A 26743-nucleotide genomic window follows, 5' to 3' on the forward strand; every position below is an offset into this window, starting at 1 on the left:
GTCTGAAAAAGCCTACTTATTGATTATTAATTATTTAATAATCATTAGCATTATAACATTAACGTATTAGTATTATAGCATTAATTACACAATTATATAATGAAATAAGTACTTACTATATTACTATTGATGTAATTAATATTATATTAATATCAATTAATTATTAACTGGTATTAATTTACCTACATATACATATGGTTAGTCTTTATGGAAAACAGTTTAGTTGCTGCTGTGGGTAAAACCAGATCAGAAATGATATTCATAAAATGAAAAATAATAGGATTTCATCCCTTGGCTAGGAGGTAAAGCAGATAAAAATGGAAGACACTACTTCCTCCAGGGAAAAAGTCTATTTGATTCAAAAGGTTTTTGTAAAAATTCCGTAGACAAGCTTTGCTAGAAGTGTAAGAAGCATAGAGAAAACCTGGGTCCACAGACTGGAGAGGCTTTTTGTTTTTACTTAAGTTTCTAAACAGGAGTCAGATGATCAACGTCCTATTAAAAAACATAAGGAAAAAGCAGCATCTAACGAGTCTAAAAGAAGAATGGAATGGAAAAACTCCCACACGAATAGAAATGTAACTGCCAAGTTAAATATTAAACAGAGATGATAGAAGCTGGAAACTGAATTAGATAAAGCTCAGCACCAAGAGAATGCGATTTCCTGGAATGCAAGGGTAGGGACAAAGAAAAGATATAGTGGTGTGAAAATAGTGAACAAAGTGGGGAATTCTCCAGGAAATATAGGCCAAGTGGAAAAGAGGAGAACAAAAGCCAAGGCAAGAAGGGTAAAAGGAGGTTATGTAAATGTCTCCTTAGCCTATGCAGTACCACAAGGGTGCAGAGATCTACCAAAGATAATGCAGGTCTAACATTTACCTTGAGAGTATCACCAAAAGAAGACAAGTACAGGCGTGCAGAAAGGTACAGAGTCACTCCTAAGTACAGACATGGTAAGAAGGAAATGGAAAATTATCACAACTCAAATCTACGTGAGGGATGGGCGTCTGTGAGTTTGGTTACGGAGAGGGACAGAGGTATACACGGTAACATTCCTGCCTCACTGGACATAGGATTGAGAACAGCGGTCATGTACCTGGAATGCAATATTGGCAAGTAGTCCACGCTGTTACCCATCTGTTTCCACTGCCTCTCAACTGCTTGGGTCAGTTTCCTGGCTGACCTCCAGTATCTGCTTGCGCTCTACTTCCACTACCTGGCGGTGTAACTCCTGGCACGTGTTTGGATTCATTTTCACATCTCTGCCTCCGGGGTGCCTTGGTCTGCCTTGCTGCTCCCATGGCCCGCTCAAGACCAGGACGCCCTTGGAGCCCACCACCGGGCCACGGGAGTCACAGGCAGTCCAGGACCTGGCCCACGAGGAAGCGGCCGGAGTCCCTGCAAGTGGCCCGACTTGGAGATGGAGATCCCTCTCCTGCACCTTCCCGATGGATCCGCGTCGCAGGTGCTGGCACTCAATAGGACCCTCCACCCCCACCCCTCCATGCCAACCCCCCCCACCGCCATCCGCACCCCCACCCCCACCCCCATCCCCACCTGCACTGCCATCACCCCCCCGCCCCACCCGCACTGTCATCACCACCACTGCCGCCACCACCACCACCTTTACCACAAACAGCAGCAGCAGCAGCAGCAGCAGCGGCTCCAGCCCCAGCACCACACCAGGACTGCCACCGCCGCCACCAGGGGCAGCAGAGGCAGCAGCAGCAGCAGCACCAACACCAGCCCCTCAGGAAGGAAGACGGGATGGGTCGTCAGCGGTGAGATGCGTCGTGGCAGAAGTCGTGCTGCCGGAGAGTCCAAACGCAGGTGGGGGCGTTTGCTCGTGGCCACAGCCTCGGCGGGGAGAGAGGCTGCCCCGGCCAGTCGTGTTTGGGGCTGAGGCAAGGGTCCGAGAAGGAGGAGGCGGGATGTGGAGGGCCTGGCGTGGGCGAGCGCTCCAGTGCGGCCAAAAGGGTTGCGTGGCAGGGCTTGGGCTGGAGGTGGACGGTGGCGGGCGGCTGCTGGCGGGGCTCCGAGGCGGCGGAGCAAGCGTGGGCTAGCTAAAAGGGGGCGCGGGACGGTGGGAGGCCGAGAGGCAGAAGAAGGGCTTCCCTGACCGGGAATCGAACCCGGGCCGCGGCGGTGAGAGCGCCGAATCCTAACCACTAGACCACCAGGGAGCGCCAGGCCCGCCACTCGCTGCTCCTCGCCCCATAGCGCCCGCGCCGCGCCACGTCGGCGCCAAGACCCGGCTTCCCCAAGTCCAGTCCCCGCGCCGCTCCTGGCAGTGCACGTGCCCTCGCGTTCTTCCTGCTGGCCGCAGCCGCAAAACACTGCGCGCCTGCTTCTCGCACACACGCGAAAAGCCGCGAAGGGCCAGCTAGCTCCCGCTCCCGGCTCTCCCTCCCAGGCCCGGGGCCCGAGGCCCGCGGAGCTCGGCAAAAGGTCGGCCCACTGCGTTGGCCGGGAATCGAACCCGGGTCAACTGCTTGGAAGGCAGCTATGCTCACCACTATACCACCAACGCTGCACAGCCCGGGCCGCCCGCAGACGCCGGCCCCGGGCTCGCCCGACCGCACTCTCGCCGCCGCCTCGGCCGCCGTCTCCTCCTCCTCGTCCTCCTCCTCCTCCTCCTGTCCCTCCTCCTCCTGTCCCGCCTCCTCCTCCTCTTGGTCCTCCTCCCCCTCCTCCCCCTCCTCCCCCTCCTCCGCCTCCGCCGCCTGGAGCAGCCCTGCCCCGACGCCCCGCCAGCCGGCAGCTCCGTGCTGCCACAGGCGACACCAACGACCGCCCGGAGCCCCAGCCGCGCCAGCCCTCCGCAGCTGCCCTAGTCCACCGGCCCGACCGCCTCAGGGGGGCGCTCTCGCTGCCTTGCTGCTCCCGGGGCCTCGGCTTCACGCCGCGGGCCACCCCCCGCCCCCGCCCTCACCCCCACCCCGGGGGACGCGTCCTCCAGCACCTGGCTCCCCAAGGCCCTTCTCCCCCCGGCGCGGGGCCAGGCCGCCTCCCGCACCGACAGGGGACGGCGCTCATCCGCCACCCACCCGGCCCGCCCGCTGTGCAGAGCTGCGCGGCTGTGCGGCGCTCCGCAAGGAGCCCAGTGAGGCCGCCCCTTCGGACGGGCCGCGATGTCGTCGGGCGGTTGTGGGGTCGAGAGGAGGCCCTGGCTCGCTGTGGCGACCGAGCGCCCGGCGAGGAGGAAGGGCTGGAGGGCTGCAGGGGGTGCCGGGCGGGCAGGCTAGGCACGCGCTGGCCTCGCTGGAGGGCGGACGGCGACGGGAGGAGAAGGGCCCTTGGGGGCCGGGCGGCAGGACCGAGCGCGGCGCCGGCCATCAAAAAGAGGGCGTGCTGCCTCCCCGTCGGGGAATCGAACCCCGGTCTCCCGCGTGACAGGCGGGGATACTCACCACTATACTAACGAGGACGGCGGCGACCGCCGGGGCGCCCGGCCGCTCTGGGCTGCCTGCCGGCGCCTCCCTCTGCCCTCTGCCCTCTGCCCACCACGGGCGCCGGGCGCGTGCCCGACCCGACCCGACACCAAACCAACCGCGTCGTCCAAAGCAGCAGCCCCCGGCCCCGACAGGGACGCGGACCCGCGTGGCGCTGACACCTGCCAGTGCGCGCTGCCTGTTGCCTCCAACGCGGGGATCGCGCCGGGTGCAGGGGGCCCGACAGGCCAAGCGAGGCTTCGAGGAGGGCCTGGGCGTGCGCCGTGCCCCGTCCGGCGAAGAGAGGCGCGGGAGGGTGCTGCCGGCACGCGCTGGCCCGACGCGGCCGGGCGCGGTCCGGGGCCAGGGGTGGGCGAGGCCGCCACCGCGCCGGAGCCAGGCGCGTCGGCAGGCCTCGCTCGCCGTCGGCCACCGCGCGCCCGGTGCGTTGCTCAGCCAGACGGCCGCCCGCCTGGCGCGGAGCACCGCGTCCAGCCAAGGGCACCGCTGTTGGCGTCGCGGCGGGTCCCAGCCAGCCGAGCGGCGACGCGCCCGCTCCGGCCCGCCGTCAGGATGGCCGAGCGCTCTAAGGCGCTGCGTTCAGGTCGCAGTCTCCCCTGGAGGCGTGGGTTCGAATCCCACTCCTGACAAGCCAGCCTTTTGGCCCGCCCCACTAACGCACCCGTCCCTCTGGCAGCCCTTGACCGCCTTCCTCTCCGTTGGCGCACTGCACTCTTGCGGCCTCTCCAAACTCAGGCCCGGACATCCGTGCCTCTCACACGCGGGACCCTCTCCGCCACGGCCGCGCTTCCTGCCCACCCGCCCGCGGGCTTGGCAGAAATGGCCCAGTTGGAAGCCTCCCGGACACACGCCCTCCCGCCCAGCCAGTACGCCCCCTCCTACCTGCACCCACACCACCAACCTTCAGTCCTTCGCACCACATCTTTCCTCACCTGCTTGCTTGCTGCTGCGGCTGCTGCTGCTGCTGCTGCTAGTTTTTCTCCTTCCCTCCCTCCCTTCCTTCCTTCCGCCCTCCGTCCCTCGCTCCCACTCCCACTGCACCCGCTGCACCCCGCCACCGCCACACACACACCAGACGCGGGTGCAAAGCCCTCGACTCTTCACCCGCCTTCCGCCTGCCCGACTTCTGCCTGGTGAACAGCGGGCTCACTCTCCCAGCCTTGCTGCCACGTCCGCCACCAGCAGCTCTCCCTCCGTCCAACATCCTGTCCCTTGCGCCAGCCCCGCCGGCCCGCCTGCCCATTCCATTCCCCCCACAGCCACGCGGAGGTGGCCGACGCCGTCTTGCCGGCCTGGGGTGCGTGCCCTCGGTGCGTATTGGCCTTGGGGCCTCGGCTGGGCCACAGCTGCCTGCCTCCCAGCACGCAGGCAGCCCAGCTTCCTGCTGGGCCAGGGACCACCGGGCCCTCCCTGCAGGAGGCCTGGCGCAGGAGTCGCTCCCGGGAAGAGTGCTCCAGCGAGGAGAGAGCGCGCGCCCTGGACGCCCCGTCACCCGCCCACAGACGTCCGGCCCTCAGCCCGGGCCACCCCCTTGGGCGCCACAGCGCACGTTGCCCGGGGAAGCCGCTGCCCCGGCCGGACCTAACCGCACCCTGGCGCGTCGCTCCTCTCACGACCAACGCCTCAGAGCGGGACCCCTCGGGAGAGGGCTGGGCCAGAGCGCAGCAGCGAGGCCCAGGCACCTGTGGTCCTTGGGCCTGAGCGTCTGCTCGGTGGCGGCGGCGCTCCCGGGGGTCCATCTCCGGCGCTCGCGGCCCCGACCCCGGCCCCGCGCGAGCTCCGATGCCTGCCCCACTCCCATCCCACCCCCACCCCTGGCCGCCCTCGCCCGCCCCGCAGCGGCAAGAAAGCCAGCCGCCAGAGGGACTTGGGGTCGGGACCTGGCGGTCACCGAGACGAAACTCGGCCCTCAGCCGCAGCCGCCGCGCCTCGCCTCGCCTCGCCTCGCCGGCCCTGCCTGCGATTCGGGCGCGGGTCGGGCTGCTTCCGCTCCTGGCTTCCTCTGGCGACAGCGACAGCCTCGCGGCGGCCGTGGACGGCAGAGAAAGCGCAGGATGGGCCGAGCCCGCCTGCGTCCCTCCGTCCCTCTGTCCTCTCGACCGCCTGGCGCCCTGGGGTCGCCCACGTGCCCGGAGCCTGTCACTGGGGTGGGCCGTCGGCCTCCTGCGCAAACGGAGCAGAGGCCCTCGGGCGAGCGGCGCCCAGTATCGGGCTCTTGGCTGCGAGCAGCGCTGGGGCAGCATCGGGCGCCGGGTGCCCTCGGTGCATGGGTGGTTCAGTGGTAGAATTCTCGCCTGCCACGCGGGAGGCCCGGGTTCGATTCCCGGCCCATGCAGCCGCAGCGTCGCCTTTTGGTTCCCGCAGCCCCAAAGCGGAGCTAGGCGTCCCCGCTCCCACGCCCAAGGCACCGGGCCTGCCACAGCTCGCTCCCACCCGCAGCTCTCCACCGCACCTGCCGGCCTGTCCTTCCCACGCGGACGCCCCCCCACCCGACACACACTGCGGAGCCAAGCCTCCACCACCTGACACCTCGCGCGCTCTGCCACTCTAGCGCCCGGACACCTTGCTTGGGCTTGTGCTCTTCCTCACCCTGACCCCACACTTGCGTCACTCCTTGCCCCGTAAGCAATACCCCACACTAGCACCGGCGCGCCCCATCTCTTCACCTTTCACCACCTCTCCAAGCTCTCTGGCTCCCTCTGCCCACACTCCGAAAACGATACCGTGTTTGCACAACCAGCAGCAAGGAAGGTGCCACCTCGGGCAGTGATACAGCCCATTGTCCTAGAGAGTCCCCGAAGCATTGTCTTGCACGAGGAGTTCCAGAGAAGTCCACGATGCCATGGCAAACCGCACTCTGTATTCATGTTTTGTCCCTCAGCAGAAATATGTTTCCAACACCGCCCACTCCTCCACCACTAGTACCACCACCACCATCACCACCCCCACGACCACCCCGCCTCCCCTGAACCTCTCCTCCTACCGACAGCATCATGGCTGCTCCGGACAGCACCACCACCTCAGGCCGCGCCCTCACCACCACCGCTACTCCACCCAACACCCCCATCCCACCCCCTATCTCCCCACTCCTTCCCTGATCCTTTCCAATTCCTACGTTGTCAAAGATCCTACTCTTGCATTTCTCCCGGTGGCCTCCTTGATCTGTTTGGATTGTTTGTGTTTGTTTGTTTGTGTCCTAGCTAAGTAGAAGTAGAGTTGATTTACAATACTGTGTTCGTGTCAGGTGTACAGCGAAGCGATTCAGTGAAATGTGCTTTTTCAGGTTATTTTCCAGTACGGTTTCTTAGGAGATATGAAGCTAGTTCCTGGTGCTAGGCAGTAAAATCCTTGCTGCTTCTCTGCTTTAGGGATACTGTTGCCTCTCCTTTAACCCCAACCCCACCTCCAAATATGTCCCTCCCCTACACTTTCCCTTTGGGTAACCACACGTGTGTTTTCTACGTCTGTGAGTCTCTCTTTGTTTTGCACAAAGGTTCACTTCGTTGCAGTTTTTAGATTCCACGTACCTTTATCCTTCTCAGTCAGACTTACTTTACTAAGTGTAATATTCTCTAGGACCATCCAGGTTGCGCCAAATGGCAAGGTTTCATTGCTTTCTATGGCTGAGGAATGTTGCATACTACACATGCAGCACATCTTCTTTTTCTTTCTTCCTTAAGAGCTTTTACTGAGATACAATGGACATACGATAAACTGCATATATTGAAAGTGTACAATTTGATACTTCTTTTCTTATTAGTAATGTATATATGGCAATCCCAACCTGCCAGTTCATCCCACCACAACCCCCCGCCCCCCTTTCCCCACTTGGTGTCTATATGTCTGTTCTCTACATCTGTGTCTCTATTTCTGCCTTGCAAACCGGTTGATGGGTACCGTTTTTCTTTATTCCGCTTACATGTGTTAACACACGATATCTGTTTTTCTCTTTCTGACTCACTTCACTCTGTATGACAGTCTCTAGGTCCATCCATGTCTCGACAAATGTCCCAACTGCGTTCCTTTTTACAGCTGAGTAATATTCAATCGCGTATATGTACCACATCTTCTTTACCCATTCACCTGTTGATGGACATTTAGGTTGCTTCCACGTCCCGGCTCTTGTAAATAGTGCTGCAGTGAACACTGGCGTGCACGTACAGCACATCTTCTTGCGACTGCCGTCTGTTGATGAGCACTTGGGTGTTTTCCACGTCTTGGCTATGGCACACAGTGCTGCTATGAACATGAGGGTGCATGCATCTTTTCAAATTAGAGCTTTTGTCTTTTCCAGATGTGTACTGAGGATTGGGATTGCTAGATCATATGACAGCTCACCTGTCCTTCTTTCTTTTTTCTTTCTTCGCTTCTTCCTTGCTTGCTTTTTCTTTCTTTCATTTCCTTTCCTTCCTTCCTTCCTTCCTTTATTTCTTGCTTCTATCCTTCCTTCCTTCTTTCCTTGCTTGCTTGCTTCTTCCTTTGCTGCTTGCTTGGTTTTTCTTTCTTTCATTTGTCTTTCCGTCTTTGCTTCTTCCTTCCTCCCTCCCTCCACCCCTTCCTCGCTCCCTACATTCCTTCCTTCCGTCCTTCCGTCCTTCCTTCCTTCCTTCCTTCCTTCCTTCCTTCCTTTCTGTAGAGTAGTAGCTGCAGTAGTGGAAGTATAGTTGATTGACAATAGTGTGTTAGTTTCAGGTGCACAGCAGGGAGATACTATTTTCCATAGATGATGTATTTTCAGGTTTATTTCCATAATGGGGTACCAGAAGATACTGACTCTCATTCCCTGTGCTATTCTCTATATCCTCGTTACTTGATCTCTTTTCTATATTGTACGGTGTGTCTGTTCATCGCAGCTCCCAACTTATTCTTCCACTTCTCCCTTTCGCCTTGGGTAAGCATCAGTTTGTGTTCTACGTCTGTGACTCTGTTTCTGTTTTGCACATAGATTCATTGGTATTATTGTTTAGATTCCACATATCTCTCTCCCTCGCTGTTGGACTTACTTCACTAAGTGTAATCTTCTCTAGGTCCATCCTTTTTGCTGCACATGGCACTATTTCATTCTTTTTTGATGGCTGAGTAATATTCCACAGTACGTTTTCCATGTCTTGGCTATAGCACATAGTGCTGCTGTGAACATGGGGGTTCATGTCTCTTTTCAAGGTATAGTTTCTCTCTTTCCCGGGTGTGTCCCGAGGATTGGGACTGCTGGATCATATGATAGCTCGTCTTTCTCCTCTTTCTGTATTTCGTCACTGATCTCTCTCTCTCTCTCTCTCTAAGTGATTAGTGATTTACTTCTATGTACTTGTGCTTGGGGAGCACAGCTGATGAACAATATCGTGTGAATTTCAGATGCACAGCAAAGGGAGACTATTTTCCATGGCTAATATTTTTTCGGCTTGATTTCTAGTGCAGTTTGCTAGAAGATAGTGAATATTATTCCCCGAGTTATTCTGTATATCCTTGCTGCTTTCTCCCTCACACATAGTAGTGTGTATCCATTCCTTTCAGCTTCTGATTTATGACTCCACTTCTCCCTTTCCCCTTGGGGAACCATCATTTGGTTTTCTATGTCTGTGAGTCTGTTTCGCACATAGATTCATGTGGAATAGGTTTTAGTTTCCACATATCTTGTCCTTTTCTGTCGGACGTCTTTCGCTAAGTCTAGTAGTCTCTGGGACCATCCTTGTGGTGGCTAATGGCAATATTTCATTCTTTTTCCTCATGGCTGAGAAATAATCCATGCTACACAGATACCACATCTTGTGCCAGCCGTCTGTTGGTGGGCGGTTGTGTACTTTCCACCTTGGCTATTGCAAATAATGCTGCTGCGAACATGGAGGTACGCGTATCGTTTGGCATTAGAGTTTCGTCTTTTCCGGGCACGTACCCAGGAATGGGACTGCTGGATCATATGGAAGCTCTCCTTTGGCCTCTTGAAATCTGAACCTCCACCCTCACCCCCACCCCCACCCCCAGCCCCACGCAATCACACTCACATGAGACTGGATGTTTTCTCTTGATGACAGGCGATTTATGTCTCTGGGGCAGTAGAACGCCCCCACCCCATTCGGACCGCACCTCGCCCCTGTCGCATCCTGCGTTTCTGTTTCTCTCTTGCCTGCTTCTTACCCACCGCCCCCAGTCCCAGCCCAGTGGTTCGCCTGACCGCCTTGCAGCACAGCGCACCAGTCTGGCAAGCTCACCCACCACCCTGCCCCGATGGCGTCCTCTCCCACCATCCTCCTCGCACCACAGCCCACTCACATACCCGGCTTGCCACCCGCCCTTCCTCCTAGCCGGCAGGCTCGGCCCACTCTACCCCGCACCATACCCTTGTACCCCAGGCCCGACTCTCACACGCCCTGCCTGGAAGTCTCCCTTCCGCCAGCGCTCCTCAGACCCCCTGCTACTCCAGCTCCCCCCGTACCCCAGATCTGACCTACCCGCACACACGTACCAGCACCGGTGCCACCACCGTCCCAAGCTTCTGCAGAGCCTCTGCCTGAGTGGCCAGCAGCTCTCCCGGCCAGGTCCCTGCAAGCCCAATACCTCCGTGCCCGCCCCTGCTCCAGCCAGACACCCCAGGCCCTTCCTCCCACCTCCCAGCAAGCGGCTCACCACCACCCTCTCTCCACAGGGCTGTTTTGCTCCGTTCCCTAATCCACATGGGGTGACCACCACCAACGGCCACGAACACCTTCCTCCCGCACTGTCACACAGCCCCAAGGTACCAGCAAGGCCACCGAGGAAACTTCCTGCAGTGATGGGAAGCCCCATCTGCCCACTCTCGCTCCTTTCCACAGGGGACCTGCAGTTGTCCAAATGCACCGAGTGTGACACCACCACGGCAGGTCGGTGCACGTCACCGGCTGTCCCGTTTGCCTCTGAAGGAAACAATCTGTGAGCAGACGTTAAAGCCTTTGGCGACAGAGGTGCCCAAGCTTGGGCTGAATGGGGACTGAGGACTTACCTTGGGGAGAATCCTTAGGAGAAGGTGAGGACGGGCTGCGAAGGAGGACAGCGCATATCCTGGATAGACAGACAGGAACGGTGAGAATGGGAAACCATGAGAAGTCATGTCTAGGGGAGCGGTGTATGTGTGCGCGCGCGCACGTGGGTGTGTGTCTTTGCTCTGGGGGAGGGAGGGACGTATGCACGGTCACATTCTTGCCTCACTGTGATAGGGTTGAGAGCGTTGGTCACGCACCTGGAATGCGATATTAGCTGGTGGTCCACCCTGTCACGCATCTGCTTCCACCGCATCCCACCTGCTTGGCTCCGTCTTCACGGCTGACCTCCGGTATCTGCCTGCGCTCTGACTTCCACTGCCTGGCGGTGTAACTCCTGGCACGTGTTTGGATTCATTTTCACATCTCTGCCTCCGGGGTGCCTTGGTCCGCCTCTCTGCTCCCATGGCCCGCTCAAGACCAGGACGCCCTTGGAGCCCACCACCGGGCCACGGGAGTCACAGGCAGTCCAGGACCTGGCCCACGAGGAAGCGGCCGGAGTCCCTGCAAGTGGCCCGACTTGGAGATGGAGATCCCTCTCCTGCACCTTCCCGATGGATCCGCGTCGCAGGTGCTGGCACTCAATGGGACCCTCCACCCCCACCCCTCCATGCCGACCCCCCCCACCGCCATCCGCACCCCCACCCCCACCCCCATCCCCACCTGCACTGCTGCACTGCCATCACCCCCCCCGCCCCACCCGCATTGCCACCGCCACCACCACCACCACCTTTACCACAAACAGCAGCAGCAGCAGCAGCAGCGGCTCCAGCCCCAGCACCACACCAGGACTGCCACCGCCGCCACCAGGGGTAGCGGAGGCAGCAGCAGTAGCAGCACCAACACCAGCCCCTCAGGAAGGAAGACGGGATGGGTCGTCAGCGGTGAGATGCGTCGTGGCAGAAGTCGTGCTGCCGGAGAGTCCAAACGCAGGTGGGGGCGTTTGCTCGTGGCCACAGCCTCGGCGGGGAGAGAGGCTGCCCCGGGCCGTCGTGTTTGGGGCTGAGGCAAGGGTCCGAGAAGGAGGAGGCGGGATGTGGAGGGCCTGGCGTGGGCGAGCGCTCCAGTGCGGCCAAAAGGGTTGCGTGGCAGGGCTTGGGCTGGAGGTGGACGGTGGCGGGCGGCTGCTGGCGGGGCTCCGAGGCGGCGGAGCAAGCGTGGGCTGGCTAAAAGGGGGCGCGGGACGGTGGGAGGCCGAGAGGCAGAAGAAGGGCTTCCCTGACCGGGAATCGAACCCGGGCCGCGGCGGTGAGAGCGCCGAATCCTAACCACTAGACCACCAGGGAGCGCCAGGCCTGCCATTCGCTGCTCCTCGCCCCATAGCGCCCGCGCCGCGCCACCTCGGCGCCAAGACCCGGCTTCCCCAAGTCCAGTCCCCGCGCCGCTCCTGGCAGTGCACGTGCCCTCGCGTTCTTCCTGCTGGCCGCAGCCGCAAAACACTGCGCGCCTGCTTCTCGCACACACGCGAAAAGCCGCGAAGGGCCAGCTAGCTCCCCGCTCCCGGCTCTCCCTCCCAGGCCCGGGGCCCGAGGCCCGCGGAGCTCGGCAAAAGGTCGGCCCACTGCGTTGGCCGGGAATCGAACCCGGGTCAACTGCTTGGAAGGCAGCTATGCTCACCACTATACCACCAACGCTGCACAGCCCGGGCCGCCCGCAGACGCCGGCCCCGGGCTCGCCCGACCGCACTCTCGCCGCCGCCTCGGCCGCCGTCTCCTCCTCCTCGTCCTCCTCCTCCTCCTCCTGTCCCTCCTCCTCCTCCTCCTGGTCCTCCTCCCCCTCCTCCCCCTCCTCCGCCTCCGCCGCCTGGAGCAGCCCTGCCCCGACGCCCCGCCAGCCGGCAGCTCCGTGCTGCCACAGGCGACACCAACGACCGCCCGGAGCCCCAGCCGCGCCAGCCCTCCGCAGCTGCCCTAGTCCACCGGCCCGACCGCCTCAGGGGGGCGCTCTCGCTGCCTTGCTGCTCCCGGGGCCTCGGCTTCACGCCGCGGGCCACCCCCCGCCCCCGCCCTCACCCCCACCCCGGGGGACGCGTCCTCCAGCACCTGGCTCCCCAAGGCCCTTCTCCCCCCGGCGCGGGGCCAGGCCGCCTCCCGCACCGACAGGGGACGGCGCTCATCCGCCACCCACCCGGCCCGCCCGCTGTGCAGAGCTGCGCGGCTGTGCGGCGCTCCGCAAGGAGCCCAGTGAGGCCGCCCCTTCGGACGGGCCGCGATGTCGTCGGGCGGTTGTGGGGTCGAGAGGAGGCCCTGGCTCGCCGTGGCGACCGAGCGCCCGGCGAGGAGGAAGGGCTGGAGGGCTGCAGGGGGTGCAGGGCGGGCAGGCTAGGCACGCGCTGGCCTCGCTGGAGGGCGGACGGCGACGGGAGGAGAAGGGCCCTTGGGGGCCGGGCGGCAGGACCGAGCGCGGCGCCGGCCATCAAAAAGAGGGCGTGCTACCTCCCCGTCGGGGAATCGAACCCCGGTCTCCCGCGTGACAGGCGGGGATACTCACCACTATACTAACGAGGACGGCGGCGACCGCTGGGGCGCCCGGCCGCTCTGGGCTGCCTGCCGGCGCCTCCCTCTGCCCTCTGCCCACCACGGGTGCCGGGCGCGTGCCCGACCCGACCCGACACCAAACCAACCGCGTCGTCCAAAGCAGCAGCCCCCGGCCCCGACAGGGACGCGGACCCGCGTGGCGCTGACACCTGCCAGTGCGCGCTGCCTGTTGCCTCCAACGCGGGGATCGCGCCGGGTGCAGGGGGCCCGACAGGCCAAGCGAGGCTTCGAGGAGGGCCTGGGCGTGCGCCGTGCCCCGTCCGGCGAAGAGAGGCGCGGGAGGGTGCTGCCGGCACGCGCTGGCCCGACGCGGCCGGGCGCGGTCCGGGGCCAGGGGTGGGCGAGGCCGCCACCGCGCCGGAGCCAGGCGCGTCGGCAGGCCTCGCTCGCCGTCGGCCACCGCGCGCCCGGTGCGTTGCTCAGCCAGACAGACTGCCGCCCGCCTGGCGCGGAGCACCGCGTCCAGCCAAGGGCACCGCTGTTGGCGTCGCGGCGGGTCCCAGCCAGCCGAGCGGCGACGCGCCCGCTCCGGCCCGCCGTCAGGATGGCCGAGCGGTCTAAGGCGCTGCGTTCAGGTCGCAGTCTCCCCTGGAGGCGTGGGTTCGAATCCCACTCCTGACAAGCCAGCCTTTTGGCCCGCCCCACTAACGCACCCGTCCCTCTGGCAGCCCTTGACCGCCTTCCTCTCCGTTGGCGCACTGCACTCTTGCGGCCTCTCCAAACTCAGGCCCGGACATCCGTGCCTCTCACACGCGGGACCCTCTCCGCCACGGCCGCGCTTCCTGCCCACCCGCCCGCGGGCTTGGCAGAAATGGCCCAGTTGGAAGCCTCCCGGACACACGCCCTCCCGCCCAGCCAGTACGCCCCCTCCTACCTGCACCCACACCACCAACCTTCAGTCCTTCGCACCACATCTTTCCTCACCTGCTTGCTTGCTGCTGCTGCTGCTGCTAGTTTTTCTCCTTCCCTCCCTCCCTTCCTTCCTTCCGCCCTCCGTCCCTCGCTCCCACTCCCACTGCACCCGCTGCACCCCGCCACCGCCACACACACACCAGACGCGGGTGCAAAGCCCTCGACTCTTCGCCCGCCTTCCGCCTGCCCGACTTCTGCCTGGTGAACAGCGGGCTCACTCTCCCAGCCTTGCTGCCACGTCCGCCACCAGCAGCTCTCCCTCCGTCCAACATCCTGTCCCTTGCGCCAGCCCCGCCGGCCCGCCTGCCCATTCCATTCCCCCCACAGCCACGCGGAGGTGGCCGACGCCGTCTTGCCGGCCTGGGGTGCGTGCCCTCGGTGCGTATTGGCCTTGGGGCCTCGGCTGGGCCACAGCTGCCTGCCTCCCAGCACGCAGGCAGCCCAGCTTCCTGCTGGGCCAGGGACCACCGGGCCCTCCCTGCAGGAGGCCTGGCGCAGGAGTCGCTCCCGGGAAGAGTGCTCCAGCGAGGAGAGAGCGCGCGCCCTGGACGCCCCGTCACCCGCCCACAGACGTCCGGCCCTCAGCCCGGGCCACCCCCTTGGGCGCCACAGCGCACGTTGCCCGGGGAAGCCGCTGCCCCGGCCGGACCTAACCGCACCCTGGCGCGTCGCTCCTCTCACGACCAACGCCTCAGAGCGGGACCCCTCGGGAGAGGGCTGGGCCAGAGCGCAGCAGCGAGGCCCAGGCACCTGTGGTCCTTGGGCCTGAGCGTCTGCTCGGTGGCGGCGGCGCTCCCGGGGGCCCATCTCCGGCGCTCGCGGCCGCGGCCCCGGCCCCGGCCCCGCGCGAGCTCCGATGCCTGCCCCACTCCCATCCCACCCCCACCCCTGGCCGCCCTCGCCCGCCCCGCAGCGGCAAGAAAGCCAGCCGCCAGAGGGACTTGGGGTCGGGACCTGGCGGTCACCGAGACGAAACTCGGCCCTCAGCCGCAGCCGCCGCGCCTCGCCTCGCCTCGCCTCGCCGGCCCTGCCTGCGATTCGGGCGCGGGTCGGGCTGCTTCCGCTCCTGGCTTCCTCTGGCGACAGCGACAGCCTCGCGGCGGCCGTGGACGGCAGAGAAAGCGCAGGATGGGCCGAGCCCGCCTGCGTCCCTCCGTCCCTCTGTCCTCTCGACCACCTGGCGCCCTGGGGTCGCCCACGTGCCCGGAGCCTGTCACTGGGGTGGGCCGTCGGCCTCCTGCGCAAACGGAGCAGAGGCCCTCGGGCGAGCGGCGCCCAGTATCGGGCTCTTGGCTGCGAGCAGCGCTGGGGCAGCATCGGGCGCCAGGCGCCCTCGGTGCATGGGTGGTTCAGTGGTAGAATTCTCGCCTGCCACGCGGGAGGCCCGGGTTCGATTCCCGGCCCATGCAGCCGCAGCGTCGCCTTTTGGTTCCCGCAGCCCCAAAGCGGAGCTAGGCGTCCCCGCTCCCACGCCCAAGGCACCGGGCCTGCCACAGCTCGCTCCCACCCGCAGCTCTCCACCGCACCTGCCGGCCTGTCCTTCCCACGCGGACGCCCCCCCACCCGACACACACTGTGGAGCCAAGCCTCCACCACCTGACACCTCGCGCGCTCCGCCACTCTAGCGCCCGGACACCTTGCTTGGGCTTGTGCTCTTCCTCACCCTGACCCCACACTTGCGTCACTCCTTGCCCCGTAAGCAATACCCCACACTAGCACCGGCGCGCCCCATCTCTTCACCTTTCACCACCTCTCCAAGCTCTCTGGCTCCCTCTGCCCACACTCCGAAAACGATACCGTGTTTGCACAACCAGCAGCAAGGAAGGTGCCACCTCGGGCAGTGATACAGCCCATTGTCCTAGAGAGTCCCCGAAGCATTGTCTTGCACGAGGAGTTCCAGAGAAGTCCACGATGCCATGGCAAACCGCACTCTGTATTCATGTTTTGTCCCTCAGCAGAAATATGTTTCCAACACCGCCCACTCCTCCACCACTAGTACCACCACCACCATCACCACCCCCACGACCACCCCCCCTCCCCTGAACCTCTCCTCCTACCGACAGCATCATGGCTGCTCCGGACAGCACCACCACCTCAGGCCGCGCCCTCACCACCACCGCTACTCCACCCAACACCCCCATCCCACCCCCTATCTCCCCACTCCTTCCCTGATCCTTTCCAATTCCTACGTTGTCAAAGATCCTACTCTTGCATTTCTCCCGGTGGCCTCCTTGATCTGTTTGGATTGTTTGTGTTTGTTTGTTTGTGTCCTAGCTAAGTAGAAGTAGAGTTGATTTACAATACTGTGTTCGTGTCAGGTGTACAGCGAAGCGATTCAGTGAAATGTGCTTTTTCAGGTTATTTTCCAGTACGGTTTCTTAGGAGATATGAAGCTAGTTCCTGGTGCTAGGCAGTAAAATCCTTGCTGCTTCTCTGCTTTAGGGATACTGTTGCCTCTCCTTTAACCCCAACCCCACCTCGAAATATGTCCCTCCCCTACACTTTCCCCTTGGGTAACCACACGTGTGTTTTCTACGTCTGTGAGTCTCTCTTTGTTTTGCACAAAGGTTCACTTCGTTGCAGTTTTTAGATTCCACGTACCTTTATCCTTCTCAGTCAGACTTACTTTACTAAGTGTAATATTCTCTAGGACCATCCAGGTTGCGCCAAATGGCAAGGTTTCATTGCTTTCTATGGCTGAGGAATGTTGCATACTACACATGCAGCACATCTTCTTTTTCTTTCTTCCTTAAGAGCTTTTACTGAGATACAATGGACATACGATAAACTGCATATATTGAAAGTGTACAATTTGATACTTCTTTTCTTATTAGTAATGTATATATGGCAATCCCAACCTGCCAGTTCATCCCACCACAACCCCCCGCCCCCCTTTCCCCACTTGGTGTCTATATGTCTGTTCTCTACATCTGTGTCTCTATTTCTGCCTTGCAAACCGGTTGATGGGTACCGTTTTTCTTTATTCTGCTTACATGTGTTAACACACGATATCTGTTTTTCTCTTTCTGACTCACTTCACTCTGTATGACAGTCTCTAGGTCCATCCATGTCTCGACAAATGTCCCAACTGCGTTCCTTTTTACAGCTGAGTAATATTCAATCGCGTATATGTACCACATCTTCTTTACCCATTCACCTGTTGATGGACATTTAGGTTGCTTCCACGTGCCGGCTCTTGTAAATAGTGCTGCAGTGAACACTGGCGTGCACGTACAGCACATCTTCTTGCGACTGCCGTCTGTTGATGAGCACTTGGGTGTTTTCCACGTCATGGCTATGGCACACAGTGCTGCTATGAACATGAGGGTGCATGCATCTTTTCAAATTAGAGCTTTTGTCTTTTCCAGATGTGTACTGAGGATTGGGATTGCTAGATCATATGACAGCTCACCTGTCCTTCTTTCTTTTTTCTTTCTTCGCTTCTTCCTTGCTTGCTTTTTCTTTCTTTCATTTCCTTTCCTTCCTTCCTTCCTTCCTTTATTTTATGCTTCTATCCTTCCTTCCTTCTTTCCTTGCTTGCTTGCTTCTTCCTTTGCTGCTTGCTTGGTTTTTCTTTCTTTCATTTGTCTTTCCTTCTTTGCTTCTTCCTTCCTCCCTCCCTCCACCCCTTCCTCGCTCCCTACATTCCTTCCTTCTGTCCTTCCGTCCTTCCTTCCTTCCTTCCTTCCTTTCTGTAGAGTAGTAGCTGCAGTAGTGGAAGTATAGTTGATTGACAATAGTGTGTTAGTTTCAGGTGCACAGCAGGGAGATACTATTTTCCATAGATGATGTATTTTCAGGTTTATTTCCATAATGGGGTACCAGAAGATACTGACTCTCATTCCCTGTGCTATTCTCTATATCCTCGTTACTTGATCTCTTTTCTATATTGTACGGTGTGTCTGTTCATCGCAGCTCCCAACTTATTCTTCCACTTCTCCCTTTCGCCTTGGGTAAGCATCAGTTTGTGTTCTACGTCTGTGACTCTGTTTCTGTTTTGCACATAGATTCATTGGTATTATTGTTTAGATTCCACATATCTCTCTCCCTCGCTGTTGGACTTACTTCACTAAGTGTAATCTTCTCTAGGTCCATCCTTTTTGCTGCATATGGCACTATTTCATTCTTTTTTGATGGCTGAGTAATATTCCACAGTACGTTTTCCATGTCTTGGCTATAGCACATAGTGCTGCTGTGAACATGGGGGTTCATGTCTCTTTTCAAGGTATAGTTTCTCTCTTTCCCGGGTGTGTCCCGAGGATTGGGACTGCTGGATCATATGATAGCTCGTCTTTCTCCTCTTTCTGTATTTCGTCACTGATCTCTCTCTCTCTCTCTCTCTAAGTGATTAGTGATTTACTTCTATGTACTTGTGCTTGGGGAGCACAGCTGATGAACAATATCGTGTGAATTTCAGATGCACAGCAAAGGGAGACTATTTTCCATGGCTAATATTTTTTCGGCTTGATTTCTAGTGCAGTTTGCTAGAAGATAGTGAATATTATTCCCCGAGTTATTCTGTATATCCTTGCTGCTTTCTCCCTCACACATAGTAGTGTGTATCCATTCCTTTCAGCTTCTGATTTATGACTCCACTTCTCCCTTTCCCCTTGGGGAACCATCATTTGGTTTTCTATGTCTGTGAGTCTGTTTCGCACATAGATTCATGTGGAATAGGTTTTAGTTTCCACATATCTTGTCCTTTTCTGTCGGACGTCTTTCGCTAAGTCTAGTAGTCTCTGGGACCATCCTTGTGGTGGCTAATGGCAATATTTCATTCTTTTTCCTCATGGCTGAGAAATAATCCATGCTACACAGATACCACATCTTGTGCCAGCCGTCTGTTGGTGGGCGGTTGTGTACTTTCCACCTTGGCTATTGCAAATAATGCTGCTGCGAACATGGAGGTACGCGTATCGTTTGGCATTAGAGTTTCGTCTTTTCCGGGCACGTACCCAGGAATGGGACTGCTGGATCATATGGAAGCTCTCCTTTGGCCTCTTGAAATCTGAACCTCCACCCTCACCCCCACCCCCACCCCCACCCCCACCCCCAGCCCCACGCAATCACACTCACATGAGACTGGATGTTTTCTCTTGATGACAGGCGATTTATGTCTCTGGGGCAGTAGAACGCCCCCACCCCATTCGGACCACACCTCGCCCCTGTCGCATCCTGCGTTTCTGTTTCTCTCTTGCCTGCTTCTTACCCACCGCCCCCAGTCCCAGCCCAGTGGTTCGCCTGACCGCCTTGCAGCACAGCGCACCAGTCTGGCAAGCTCACCCACCACCCTGCCCCGATGGCGTCCTCTCCCACCATCCTCCTCGCACCACAGCCCACTCACATACCCGGCTTGCCACCCGCCCTTCCTCCTAGCCGGCAGGCTCGGCCCACTCTACCCCGCACCATACCCTTGTACCCCAGGCCCGACTCTCACACGCCCTGCCTGGAAGTCTCCCTTCCGCCAGCGCTCCTCAGACCCCCTGCTACTCCAGCTCCCCCCGTACCCCAGATCTGACCTACCCGCACACACGTACCAGCACCGGTGCCACCACCGTCCCAAGCTTCTGCAGAGCCTCTGCCTGAGTGGCCAGCAGCTCTCCCGGCCAGGTCCCTGCAAGCCCAATACCTCCGTGCCCGCCCCTGCTCCAGCCAGACACCCCAGGCCCTTCCTCCCACCTCCCAGCAAGCGGCTCACCACCACCCTCTCTCCACAGGGCTGTTTTGCTCCGTTCCCTAATCCACATGGGGTGACCACCACCAACGGCCACGAACACCTTCCTCCCGCACTGTCACACAGCCCCAAGGTACCAGCAAGGCCACCGAGGAAACTTCCTGCAGTGATGGGAAGCCCCATCTGCCCACTCTCGCTCCTTTCCACAGGGGACCTGCAGTTGTCCAAATGCACCGAGTGTGACACCACCACGGCAGGTCGGTGCACGTCACCGGCTGTCCCGTTTGCCTCTGAAGGAAACAATCTGTGAGCAGACGTTAAAGCCTTTGGCGACAGAGGTGCCCAAGCTTGGGCTGAATGGGGACTGAGGACTTACCTTGGGGAGAATCCTTAGGAGAAGGTGAGGACGGGCTGCGAAGGAGGACAGCGCATATCCTGGATAGACAGACAGGAACGGTGAGAATGGGAAACCATGAGAAGTCATGTCTAGGGGAGCGGTGTATGTGTGCGCGCGCGCACGTGGGTGTGTGTCTTTGCTCTGGGGGAGGGAGGGACGTATGCACGGTCACATTCTTGCCTCACTGTGATAGGGTTGAGAGCGTTGGTCACGCACCTGGAATGCGATATTAGCTGGTGGTCCACCCTGTCACGCATCTGCTTCCACCGCATCCCACCTGCTTGGCTCCGTCTTCACGGCTGACCTCCGGTATCTGCCTGCGCTCTGACTTCCACTGCCTGGCGGTGTAACTCCTGGCACGTGTTTGGATTCATTTTCACATCTCTGCCTCCGGGGTGCCTTGGTCCGCCTCTCTGCTCCCATGGCCCGCTCAAGACCAGGACGCCCTTGGAGCCCACCACCGGGCCACGGGAGTCACAGGCAGTCCAGGACCTGGCCCACGAGGAAGCGGCCGGAGTCCCTGCAAGTGGCCCGACTTGGAGATGGAGATCCCTCTCCTGCACCTTCCCGATGGATCCGCGTCGCAGGTGCTGGCACTCAATGGGACCCTCCACCCCCACCCCTCCATGCCGACCCCCCCCACCGCCATCCGCACCCCCACCCCCACCCCCATCCCCACCTGCACTGCTGCACTGCCATCACCCCCCCCGCCCCACCCGCATTGCCACCGCCACCACCACCACCACCTTTACCACAAACAGCAGCAGCAGCAGCAGCAGCGGCTCCAGCCCCAGCACCACACCAGGACTGCCACCGCCGCCACCAGGGGTAGCGGAGGCAGCAGCAGTAGCAGCACCAACACCAGCCCCTCAGGAAGGAAGACGGGATGGGTCGTCAGCGGTGAGATGCGTCGTGGCAGAAGTCGTGCTGCCGGAGAGTCCAAACGCAGGTGGGGGCGTTTGCTCGTGGCCACAGCCTCGGCGGGGAGAGAGGCTGCCCCGGGCCGTCGTGTTTGGGGCTGAGGCAAGGGTCCGAGAAGGAGGAGGCGGGATGTGGAGGGCCTGGCGTGGGCGAGCGCTCCAGTGCGGCCAAAAGGGTTGCGTGGCAGGGCTTGGGCTGGAGGTGGACGGTGGCGGGCGGCTGCTGGCGGGGCTCCGAGGCGGCGGAGCAAGCGTGGGCTGGCTAAAAGGGGGCGCGGGACGGTGGGAGGCCGAGAGGCAGAAGAAGGGCTTCCCTGACCGGGAATCGAACCCGGGCCGCGGCGGTGAGAGCGCCGAATCCTAACCACTAGACCACCAGGGAGCGCCAGGCCTGCCATTCGCTGCTCCTCGCCCCATAGCGCCCGCGCCGCGCCACCTCGGCGCCAAGACCCGGCTTCCCCAAGTCCAGTCCCCGCGCCGCTCCTGGCAGTGCACGTGCCCTCGCGTTCTTCCTGCTGGCCGCAGCCGCAAAACACTGCGCGCCTGCTTCTCGCACACACGCGAAAAGCCGCGAAGGGCCAGCTAGCTCCCCGCTCCCGGCTCTCCCTCCCAGGCCCGGGGCCCGAGGCCCGCGGAGCTCGGCAAAAGGTCGGCCCACTGCGTTGGCCGGGAATCGAACCCGGGTCAACTGCTTGGAAGGCAGCTATGCTCACCACTATACCATCAACGCTGCACAGCCCGGGCCGCCCGCAGACGCCGGCCCCGGGCTCGCCCGACCGCACTCTCGCCGCCGCCTCGGCCGCCGTCTCCTCCTCCTCGTCCTCCTCCTCCTCCTCCTGTCCCTCCTCCTCCTCCTCCTGGTCCTCCTCCCCCTCCTCCCCCTCCTCCGCCTCCGCCGCCTGGAGCAGCCCTGCCCCGACGCCCCGCCAGCCGGCAGCTCCGTGCTGCCACAGGCGACACCAACGACCGCCCGGAGCCCCAGCCGCGCCAGCCCTCCGCAGCTGCCCTAGTCCACCGGCCCGACCGCCTCAGGGGGGCGCTCTCGCTGCCTTGCTGCTCCCGGGGCCTCGGCTTCACGCCGCGGGCCACCCCCCGCCCCCGCCCTCACCCCCACCCCGGGGGACGCGTCCTCCAGCACCTGGCTCCCCAAGGCCCTTCTCCCCCCGGCGCGGGGCCAGGCCGCCTCCCGCACCGACAGGGGACGGCGCTCATCCGCCACCCACCCGGCCCGCCCGCTGTGCAGAGCTGCGCGGCTGTGCGGCGCTCCGCAAGGAGCCCAGTGAGGCCGCCCCTTCGGACGGGCCGCGATGTCGTCGGGCGGTTGTGGGGTCGAGAGGAGGCCCTGGCTCGCCGTGGCGACCGAGCGCCCGGCGAGGAGGAAGGGCTGGAGGGCTGCAGGGGGTGCAGGGCGGGCAGGCTAGGCACGCGCTGGCCTCGCTGGAGGGCGGACGGCGACGGGAGGAGAAGGGCCCTTGGGGGCCGGGCGGCAGGACCGAGCGCGGCGCCGGCCATCAAAAAGAGGGCGTGCTACCTCCCCGTCGGGGAATCGAACCCCGGTCTCCCGCGTGACAGGCGGGGATACTCACCACTATACTAACGAGGACGGCGGCGACCGCTGGGGCGCCCGGCCGCTCTGGGCTGCCTGCCGGCGCCTCCCTCTGCCCTCTGCCCACCACGGGCGCCGGGCGCGTGCCCGACCCGACCCGACACCAAACCAACCGCGTCGTCCAAAGCAGCAGCCCCCGGCCCCGACAGGGACGCGGACCCGCGTGGCGCTGACACCTGCCAGTGCGCGCTGCCTGTTGCCTCCAACGCGGGGATCGCGCCGGGTGCAGGGGGCCCGACAGGCCAAGCGAGGCTTCGAGGAGGGCCTGGGCGTGCGCCGTGCCCCGTCCGGCGAAGAGAGGCGCGGGAGGGTGCTGCCGGCACGCGCTGGCCCGACGCGGCCGGGCGCGGTCCGGGGCCAGGGGTGGGCGAGGCCGCCACCGCGCCGGAGCCAGGCGCGTCGGCAGGCCTCGCTCGCCGTCGGCCACCGCGCGCCCGGTGCGTTGCTCAGCCAGACGGCCGCCCGCCTGGCGCGGAGCACCGCGTCCAGCCAAGGGCACCGCTGTTGGCGTCGCGGCGGGTCCCAGCCAGCCGAGCGGCGACGCGCCCGCTCCGGCCCGCCGTCAGGATGGCCGAGCGGTCTAAGGCGCTGCGTTCAGGTCGCAGTCTCCCCTGGAGGCGTGGGTTCGAATCCCACTCCTGACAAGCCAGCCTTTTGGCCCGCCCCACTAACGCACCCGTCCCTCTGGCAGCCCTTGACCGCCTTCCTCTCCGTTGGCGCACTGCACTCTTGCGGCCTCTCCAAACTCAGGCCCGGACATCCGTGCCTCTCACACGCGGGACCCTCTCCGCCACGGCCGCGCTTCCTGCCCACCCGCCCGCGGGCTTGGCAGAAATGGCCCAGTTGGAAGCCTCCCGGACACACGCCCTCCCGCCCAGCCAGTACGCCCCCTCCTACCTGCACCCACACCACCAACCTTCAGTCCTTCGCACCACATCTTTCCTCACCTGCTTGCTTGCTGCTGCGGCTGCTGCTGCTGCTGCTGCTAGTTTTTCTCCTTCCCTCCCTCCCTTCCTTCCTTCCGCCCTCCGTCCCTCGCTCCCACTCCCACTGCACCCGCTGCACCCCGCCACCGCCACACACACACCAGACGCGGGTGCAAAGCCCTCGACTCTTCACCCGCCTTCCGCCTGCCCGACTTCTGCCTGGTGAACAGCGGGCTCACTCTCCCAGCCTTGCTGCCACGTCCGCCACCAGCAGCTCTCCCTCCGTCCAACATCCTGTCCCTTGCGCCAGCCCCGCCGGCCCGCCTGCCCATTCCATTCCCCCCACAGCCACGCGGAGGTGGCCGACGCCGTCTTGCCGGCCTGGGGTGCGTGCCCTCGGTGCGTATTGGCCTTGGGGCCTCGGCTGGGCCACAGCTGCCTGCCTCCCAGCACGCAGGCAGCCCAGCTTCCTGCTGGGCCAGGGACCACCGGGCCCTCCCTGCAGGAGGCCTGGCGCAGGAGTCGCTCCCGGGAAGAGTGCTCCAGCGAGGAGAGAGCGCGCGCCCTGGACGCCCCGTCACCCGCCCACAGACGTCCGGCCCTCAGCCCGGGCCACCCCCTTGGGCGCCACAGCGCACGTTGCCCGGGGAAGCCGCTGCCCCGGCCGGACCTAACCGCACCCTGGCGCGTCGCTCCTCTCACGACCAACGCCTCAGAGCGGGACCCCTCGGGAGAGGGCTGGGCCAGAGCGCAGCAGCGAGGCCCAGGCACCTGTGGTCCTTGGGCCTGAGCGTCTGCTCGGTGGCGGCGGCGCTCCCGGGGGCCCATCTCCGGCGCTCGCGGCCGCGGCCCCGGCCCCGGCCCCGCGCGAGCTCCGATGCCTGCCCCACTCCCATCCCACCCCCACCCCTGGCCGCCCTCGCCCGCCCCGCAGCGGCAAGAAAGCCAGCCGCCAGAGGGACTTGGGGTCGGGACCTGGCGGTCACCGAGACGAAACTCGGCCCTCAGCCGCAGCCGCCGCGCCTCGCCTCGCCTCGCCGGCCCTGCCTGCGATTCGGGCGCGGGTCGGGCTGCTTCCGCTCCTGGCTTCCTCTGGCGACAGCGACAGCCTCGCGGCGGCCGTGGACGGCAGAGAAAGCGCAGGATGGGCCGAGCCCGCCTGCGTCCCTCCGTCCCTCTGTCCTCTCGACCACCTGGCGCCCTGGGGTCGCCCACGTGCCCGGAGCCTGTCACTGGGGTGGGCCGTCGGCCTCCTGCGCAAACGGAGCAGAGGCCCTCGGGCGAGCGGCGCCCAGTATCGGGCTCTTGGCTGCGAGCAGCGCTGGGGCAGCATCGGGCGCCAGGCGCCCTCGGTGCATGGGTGGTTCAGTGGTAGAATTCTCGCCTGCCACGCGGGAGGCCCGGGTTCGATTCCCGGCCCATGCAGCCGCAGCGTCGCCTTTTGGTTCCCGCAGCCCCAAAGCGGAGCTAGGCGTCCCCGCTCCCACGCCCAAGGCACCGGGCCTGCCACAGCTCGCTCCCACCCGCAGCTCTCCACCGCACCTGCCGGCCTGTCCTTCCCACGCGGACGCCCCCCCACCCGACACACACTGTGGAGCCAAGCCTCCACCACCTGACACCTCGCGCGCTCCGCCACTCTAGCGCCCGGACACCTTGCTTGGGCTTGTGCTCTTCCTCACCCTGACCCCACACTTGCGTCACTCCTTGCCCCGTAAGCAATACCCCACACTAGCACCGGCGCGCCCCATCTCTTCACCTTTCACCACCTCTCCAAGCTCTCTGGCTCCCTCTGCCCACACTCCGAAAACGATACCGTGTTTGCACAACCAGCAGCAAGGAAGGTGCCACCTCGGGCAGTGATACAGCCCATTGTCCTAGAGAGTCCCCGAAGCATTGTCTTGCACGAGGAGTTCCAGAGAAGTCCACGATGCCATGGCAAACCGCACTCTGTATTCATGTTTTGTCCCTCAGCAGAAATATGTTTCCAACACCGCCCACTCCTCCACCACTAGTACCACCACCACCATCACCACCCCCACGACCACCCCCCCTCCCCTGAACCTCTCCTCCTACCGACAGCATCATGGCTGCTCCGGACAGCACCACCACCTCAGGCCGCGCCCTCACCACCACCGCTACTCCACCCAACACCCCCATCCCACCCCCTATCTCCCCACTCCTTCCCTGATCCTTTCCAATTCCTACGTTGTCAAAGATCCTACTCTTGCATTTCTCCCGGTGGCCTCCTTGATCTGTTTGGATTGTTTGTGTTTGTTTGTTTGTGTCCTAGCTAAGTAGAAGTAGAGTTGATTTACAATACTGTGTTCGTGTCAGGTGTACAGCGAAGCGATTCAGTGAAATGTGCTTTTTCAGGTTATTTTCCAGTACGGTTTCTTAGGAGATATGAAGCTAGTTCCTGGTGCTAGGCAGTAAAATCCTTGCTGCTTCTCTGCTTTAGGGATACTGTTGCCTCTCCTTTAACCCCAACCCCACCTCCAAATATGTCCCTCCCCTACACTTTCCCCTTGGGTAACCACACGTGTGTTTTCTACGTCTGTGAGTCTCTCTTTGTTTTGCACAAAGGTTCACTTCGTTGCAGTTTTTAGATTCCACGTACCTTTATCCTTCTCAGTCAGACTTACTTTACTAAGTGTAATATTCTCTAGGACCATCCAGGTTGCGCCAAATGGCAAGGTTTCATTGCTTTCTATGGCTGAGGAATGTTGCATACTACACATGCAGCACATCTTCTTTTTCTTTCTTCCTTAAGAGCTTTTACTGAGATACAATGGACATACGATAAACTGCATATATTGAAAGTGTACAATTTGATACTTCTTTTCTTATTAGTAATGTATATATGGCAATCCCAACCTGCCAGTTCATCCCACCACAACCCCCCGCCCCCCTTTCCCCACTTGGTGTCTATATGTCTGTTCTCTACATCTGTGTCTCTATTTCTGCCTTGCAAACCGGTTGATGGGTACCGTTTTTCTTTATTCTGCTTACATGTGTTAACACACGATATCTGTTTTTCTCTTTCTGACTCACTTCACTCTGTATGACAGTCTCTAGGTCCATCCATGTCTCGACAAATGTCCCAACTGCGTTCCTTTTTACAGCTGAGTAATATTCAATCGCGTATATGTACCACATCTTCTTTACCCATTCACCTGTTGATGGACATTTAGGTTGCTTCCACGTCCCGGCTCTTGTAAATAGTGCTGCAGTGAACACTGGCGTGCACGTACAGCACATCTTCTTGCGACTGCCGTCTGTTGATGAGCACTTGGGTGTTTTCCACGT

The 26743-nt window shown here is 61.6% G+C and overlaps 1 long non-coding RNA gene and 15 other non-coding genes across 16 annotated transcripts in view; 6 read left to right on the forward strand and 10 right to left on the reverse strand.

Moving 5' to 3' along the window:
• LOC130848286 (uncharacterized) overlaps nucleotides 1-2627 on the reverse strand; it is a 38197-nt gene extending 35570 nt beyond the window's left edge. The window contains exon 1 of the long non-coding RNA XR_009052594.1: nucleotides 2514-2627. This is a non-coding gene — a long non-coding RNA (uncharacterized LOC130848286). The remainder of the gene's footprint in view (nucleotides 1-2513) is intronic.
• Nucleotides 2112-2183, reverse strand: TRNAE-CUC (transfer RNA glutamic acid (anticodon CUC)). The gene has a single exon. It is a non-coding gene; the product is annotated as a tRNA-Glu (tRNA).
• Nucleotides 2459-2530, reverse strand: TRNAG-UCC (transfer RNA glycine (anticodon UCC)). The gene has a single exon. It is a non-coding gene; the product is annotated as a tRNA-Gly (tRNA).
• Nucleotides 2628-3355: 728 nt separating the features above from the next.
• TRNAD-GUC (transfer RNA aspartic acid (anticodon GUC)) lies at nucleotides 3356-3427 on the reverse strand. The gene has a single exon. It is a non-coding gene; the product is annotated as a tRNA-Asp (tRNA).
• Nucleotides 3428-3998: 571 nt separating this feature from the next.
• On the forward strand, nucleotides 3999-4081 carry TRNAL-CAG (transfer RNA leucine (anticodon CAG)). The gene has a single exon. It is a non-coding gene; the product is annotated as a tRNA-Leu (tRNA).
• A 1635-nt stretch (nucleotides 4082-5716) lies between these two features.
• Nucleotides 5717-5787, forward strand: TRNAG-GCC (transfer RNA glycine (anticodon GCC)). Its single transcript has one exon. It is a non-coding gene; the product is annotated as a tRNA-Gly (tRNA).
• A 5892-nt stretch (nucleotides 5788-11679) lies between these two features.
• TRNAE-CUC (transfer RNA glutamic acid (anticodon CUC)) lies at nucleotides 11680-11751 on the reverse strand. The gene has a single exon. It is a non-coding gene; the product is annotated as a tRNA-Glu (tRNA).
• A 276-nt stretch (nucleotides 11752-12027) lies between these two features.
• Nucleotides 12028-12099, reverse strand: TRNAG-UCC (transfer RNA glycine (anticodon UCC)). Its single transcript has one exon. It is a non-coding gene; the product is annotated as a tRNA-Gly (tRNA).
• An 801-nt stretch (nucleotides 12100-12900) lies between these two features.
• TRNAD-GUC (transfer RNA aspartic acid (anticodon GUC)) lies at nucleotides 12901-12972 on the reverse strand. The gene has a single exon. It is a non-coding gene; the product is annotated as a tRNA-Asp (tRNA).
• Nucleotides 12973-13540: 568 nt separating this feature from the next.
• TRNAL-CAG (transfer RNA leucine (anticodon CAG)) lies at nucleotides 13541-13623 on the forward strand. The gene has a single exon. It is a non-coding gene; the product is annotated as a tRNA-Leu (tRNA).
• A 1629-nt stretch (nucleotides 13624-15252) lies between these two features.
• On the forward strand, nucleotides 15253-15323 carry TRNAG-GCC (transfer RNA glycine (anticodon GCC)). Its single transcript has one exon. It is a non-coding gene; the product is annotated as a tRNA-Gly (tRNA).
• A 5892-nt stretch (nucleotides 15324-21215) lies between these two features.
• Nucleotides 21216-21287, reverse strand: TRNAE-CUC (transfer RNA glutamic acid (anticodon CUC)). The gene has a single exon. It is a non-coding gene; the product is annotated as a tRNA-Glu (tRNA).
• Nucleotides 21288-21563: 276 nt separating this feature from the next.
• On the reverse strand, nucleotides 21564-21635 carry TRNAG-UCC (transfer RNA glycine (anticodon UCC)). Its single transcript has one exon. It is a non-coding gene; the product is annotated as a tRNA-Gly (tRNA).
• An 801-nt stretch (nucleotides 21636-22436) lies between these two features.
• TRNAD-GUC (transfer RNA aspartic acid (anticodon GUC)) lies at nucleotides 22437-22508 on the reverse strand. Its single transcript has one exon. It is a non-coding gene; the product is annotated as a tRNA-Asp (tRNA).
• A 564-nt stretch (nucleotides 22509-23072) lies between these two features.
• Nucleotides 23073-23155, forward strand: TRNAL-CAG (transfer RNA leucine (anticodon CAG)). Its single transcript has one exon. It is a non-coding gene; the product is annotated as a tRNA-Leu (tRNA).
• Nucleotides 23156-24791: 1636 nt separating this feature from the next.
• Nucleotides 24792-24862, forward strand: TRNAG-GCC (transfer RNA glycine (anticodon GCC)). The gene has a single exon. It is a non-coding gene; the product is annotated as a tRNA-Gly (tRNA).
• Nucleotides 24863-26743: the final 1881 nt, after the last annotated feature.

Source organism: Hippopotamus amphibius, chromosome 3 (assembly GCF_030028045.1).
Source record: "Hippopotamus amphibius kiboko isolate mHipAmp2 chromosome 3, mHipAmp2.hap2, whole genome shotgun sequence".
In the NCBI taxonomy this organism is placed as follows: domain Eukaryota; kingdom Metazoa; phylum Chordata; class Mammalia; order Artiodactyla; family Hippopotamidae; genus Hippopotamus; species Hippopotamus amphibius.